The sequence below is a fragment of the Eptatretus burgeri genome, chromosome 4, assembly GCF_056783735.1.
Source record: "Eptatretus burgeri isolate ZD-2024b chromosome 4, Ebu_testis_v1, whole genome shotgun sequence".
In the NCBI taxonomy this organism is placed as follows: Eukaryota; Metazoa; Chordata; class Myxini; order Myxiniformes; family Myxinidae; genus Eptatretus; species Eptatretus burgeri.
In genome coordinates this window covers 45,863,423-45,868,695 of record NC_140964.1, presented here as the reverse complement: position 1 = coordinate 45,868,695, position 5,273 = coordinate 45,863,423, and positions in this window count along the sequence as shown.

Here is a 5,273-nt window from a genome sequence, read left to right as displayed (position 1 = left end):
CTTGAAACTGCATGCATACTAAGAAAACTTGAAGGAAGTGTAAGAGTGAAAATTGGGTGTTTGGGTTAATTAAAACACCTCTTTTAAAGATAATTAACGGCCATATTTAATGATATCCTTCATCACGCGATCCTCGGCCGCCTCGCTCTCTTGGGTCTAAGGCGTTTCCTGGGTAACCTCGCTGGGGTCTGAAGCCGCCATGTTCATTGGCCTGCTCAACCTTGCCTTGACTTGGAACAGGCAGCAATGATTCCATAATGATAAAGGTTTTTTTTTCACTTTCCTCACTCATACTATCGAATGCCTGTTCATCATAGCTACAAATCGCTGTATACATCGCTTTTGTAAGTATTTTAGTTTTCAAGTTAGGAGCTTGGAGCAATTTCATGCATAAAATGATACGATTTTTCATGATCTACTCTTACAGACTGATTAAAGTATAGAATCGAAATATTATTTCGGTTTTGAGGATTGGATATCATCCGGACTAAACAAGTGCTGAAATCTGTTATGAAATCTGATAATTTAAAGAAATAACGAGTCTTATAACTAAGCCGATATGCCTAATTACTTTAAGCAAGCAAGGTCACGTCCCTCCTTCTCCATAGAAACACAAGAAAATGTGAAATTTTCAAAGAATTAAACTTATCGTTTTCTACTATTTGGAGAATTATATTGAGTGAACAAAGCATTGAGGAACATGCCAAAATTAACGATCTTCATTGAGCTGTGTGATTTAATGCATTCATTGTAAGACCTCATGCCCTGTCCCACAGAGGGACTGCCTATCCATTTCATCTGCCAGAGCTGTGTCTATATTTTCGAAGGTTTTGCGAGATTCTCTATAGGGAATCAAAGCAAATCTGGTGAAAAACAGCCGTTTATATAAAAAAAGAAAAAGTTATAACGTTTGTCCGGACCCCGAACTGATTTACCATGAGATGTGTGCACAGACAAGCAGGCAAGATGGTGGATTAACTGCAATGTTTATTTCATGGGTGATTGAACTTTGCGATGCCTCCAGGGTTGTTCTGCATTAAGCTGCAACTCTTTTCTGGATAAAATCATTATTTGAATGAATTCATTTTATTTCATTAACTGTTGTGTGTGTGGTGAAGACTGGCTTTAAAGTTAAAGGAATCCTATATGATATGCAGCGACAGCCTGGCCAACTGTTCCTTATTAACCATTTAATTGGAGTGCTTGCGTGAGTGCTTTAGTCACTTGCCAAACGCCTTACAGTCGATCGCGGTACCGCGTGACCTCTTTCTGAGCGAATCTTTCACTCACCTGCGGACGCTTTTGCCCATACATCATTCAGAGCGAGTGGTTCGTGCTCTGTCGCCCTGAGCGAGTGGTTCGTGCTCCGTCACCCTGATGAATGGTTCGTGCTCCGTCACCCTGAGTGAGTTGTGAAATAACACCCAATTTTCAGGTGGTTTGCCGTATGAACACGTTTTCTACATTACCGAGCAAAATTTTTGCCCACCTGTCTTACGCAGCTGTTCATAAAGATTAATGTTTGTGAACATATCCCTGAAACGTCTGGATAAATGTATCGTTGTTTTTCGGTGAAATCAATCATTGTTTTTAGGTTGTTGCTGATATCAGCCGTGTGTGTGTGTGTGTGTGTGTGTGTGTGTGTGTGTGTGTGTGTGTGTGTGTGTGTGTGTGTGTGTGTGTGTGTGTGTGTGTGTGTGTGTGTGTGTGTGTGTGTGTGTGTGTGTGTTGTTCATAAACATCTATCCATCTCTTTCTCTCTGTCCCATTCTTGCTCTACCCCCTCCTAAAACAGTGAAGCACCCTCCTCCCACACCTCTTTCATGCTCCCCTTTTCTGTCTCTGTCTCTGTCTGGACATATCCGGATGGTGGTTATATCTGCATGGTGTTTGTCTCTAGACGTGTCTGGGCAGGCTTTGTCTCCAGATGTGTCTGGGCAGTGTTTATGTCTGGACAGGAGTTTGTCTCTGGCCAGCTTGGCTCCAGATGCATCTGGGCAGTGTTTGTCTCTGGACAGTAATTAACACACTACCGCGCATCTGCCTTCCCTTCCTCTCACCTCATACTGTCTTCCCCTCCCCCACCCCTTCTCACTCCCACTCCCTCCCCCTCCTTACTCCTTCCTTTCTCTCTCTCTCTCTCTCTCTCTCTCTCTCTCTCTCTCTCTCTCTCTCTCTCTCTCTCTCTCTCTCTCTCTCCCTCCCTCTTTTTCTCCCTCCCCCCTTTAGTATTTCCACCATTGAAGTGATGGGTCATATTTGCGAATCATTTATATACTAGTAAATACAACGCATCACTTCGCTGACGGTGGTGGGGAAAGAGAAAGGGGGAGAGGGAGAGGGGGAGAGGGAGAGAGAGAGAGAGAGGAGGCAGAGAGGACAGAGGGAAGGGAGGAGTGGGGAGAGGAGGGAGGGGAAGCGAGGAGTGGGTGAAGAAGGGGAAATTAGGAAGGGGAGAAGAGTGAGGAAGGCGGTGGAGGTGGGGAGACAATTCCTCACAAACCGTTGCTATACACTGCGGGAGGGAGTGGGAGAGAGAGGGAGAGAGAAAGACAGCGAAAGAGTGACAGACAACGAGAGACAGCAAGAGAGTGATAGCAAGAGAGTGACAGACAGAGAGAGACAGTAAGAGAGTGACAGACAGCGAGAGAGTGACAGACAGAGAGACACAGCAAGAGAGTGGCAGACAGAGAGACAGCGAGAGAGCGACAGACAGAGAGAGTGACAGCGGGGAGCGACAGAGGTGTGGGAGGAGAGTGCTGCATTTTATTTGGAGGGGGTAGTGATGAGGGGACAGACAGAGAGGGTGGGAGAGGGGGGGAGGATGAAAAAAAAAAAAAAGAGAGGTGAGGGGTGGAGTTTGTGTTCGCAAAGAGAGTGACATGTTATGCTTCATGACTGAACACAAATAATCAAAAAACAATCTCATGTCAGAATATATGTACACACGACGACACAACAGAGTTTGTAATGTTACCCACAAGCACTTCTTTAAAAACTTTGATATCCCAGTTCTAGAAAATGTGGGAACATTAACCAAAAGCATGGACTGAGAACATGGAAGTACCGCTCAAGTACGACTGAATGATCCCATCAAGCATGAACATCAAAAACAAAGCGTTGCGACCAGATATCATACTTAGGTACAAAAAAAAAGAGAGAGAAGAGGGCATTGCTAAGTGAGGTGTGAATACCAGTGATTTTGGACTAAACGATGCAGAAATCAAGAAAATGACCAAATACCAAGACCTCAAGAATGAAGTGAAAAGATCCTGGAAACTGAAGAATGCCAAAGTTGTACCAGTGTTAGTTGGAGCTCCGAGAATGATGAAGAAGAACCTCAGAGAAGTATTAAAAACCATCCCTGGGAATATAATTGCAAACGAACTACAGTTGGAAGCCGTCTGGGGCTCAGTGACGATCCTGAAGAGAGTCCTCGACCCAAAACTTTGAGAAGAGAAAACTTCACAGCTTGGTCCATGAATCGTGACCCCTTACTGACATGAAGGTGGATACTTTGAGCCCATCTCGGAGGACTCCATTCCCCATTCTGAAACTCACATATGTAGATACCAATCAACATCAACAACCGCGTGCGCACGCACACACACCCACATCCACATACACACACACCATTGTGGTAATAACAGTTTATTTCCATGCACATATGTGTAAATGTACAAACACATCAAGAAAATAATAACGACAAACACAAAGATTTACCTTGAAACAGCATTCTTTGAAAGAGGAGTTAAAGTGGGTAATTAGTGAAATTCAATTAATAAATGTACCAAGCCACAGAACACAAAATGTCGATCTGCACTCTCTGCTTTCACAGCTAAAACAAACATGGTGAACACCTGGTCGGACGGACCTTGTTGATTTTTTAATATGTATCGATGTCGAAGTACAAATGGAGATCGCACAAAGCGATCCTTGTACATTTTCAGTGGATAAGACACCTCTCGAGTCACCACACGGCACCGCGGGACCCAACAACGGCGGAAACGTACGTCTAGTCGATGTGCGATTGAAAGCACGTTTACTTTTTCCCGAAACGAACAACCAAGCAGCTTGGGGAGCAGTCACTAAGTGCCTTAAGCATTCAAGCAAGCACTCCAACGAAACGGTCGATATAAAACGACTCCCTTGGCACACAATTGGCAATCACCGACCCGTCATATTAAACATACACACCCTGGAGATGCCCGAAATGTCACATTATGTCCGAATTGGACAAATGAACACCTTTTACGGAGTCAGAACTGCTTGCAAGTTCGATTCTGGAGCTTAAATTTTGTGAGTCCTTTTAGTGTAAGAGATACTCGTGGCCATCACAAATGTGGAAATTAAATAAAACAACGAACACTGACATCTCCGGGTGTTTATGAGCATTGCAATGTACCCAGCGATTCGTAGCTTTGATGAATGGTAACTTCCAAGTCAAGGTGAGGTTGGGCAGGTCAAAAAAACATGGTGGCTTCAGACCACACAGCGAGGTTACCCAGGGAATGACTTCAGACCCCAGACAGTGCAGTGGCCGAGCATAGCCTGATGAAGGATATAATTAAATAAAGCCGTTAATCATCTTCAAAAAGGGGTGTTTTAATCAACCCAATCACCCAATTTTCACTTTTGCACTTCCTTGGAGTTTTCTTAGTATACATTCAAAGTTTCAGGTTGCTAGATTTTATAGTTTTGGAGTTATGGAGGAGACACACACACACACACACACACACACACACACACACACACACACACACACACACACACACACACACACACACACACACACACACACACACACACACACACACACACACACACACACACACTGCATTTTATTAGTATTGACCGATTGCTTTTGATATTTGCACGTGGTACATGCTTGATAGCTTCATTGTTATGAATTGCTGTCTGTACTGTCGCTGATGATTTACCAATAAGCGATGAAACCGGTCTGGCACCTGAGTGGGTGTGTACCATTGGGATGCTCATGTGTGTGCTATTTGTGAATGTCTTTATAGCTGTGGAGGAACTCTGGGAAGGGTTTGAAACAGCAAAATGCTTACCTCGTGTCGGCCTTCTTTGTTGCTTTGTGCAGCTTCTTCGGCTAAAAGAGCATGAGAGGTGTCAATTTATTTATATAATCCAAGCCACCGAGATATCGTTGATTTGGTGAGAGCTGATTGGCTATTCCCTCCATTCACAGGTGAGAGTTGTGAGTGGGTCTTTCTTTAATATATTGTTGTGGCCGGGGGTTGAGGTGAGAA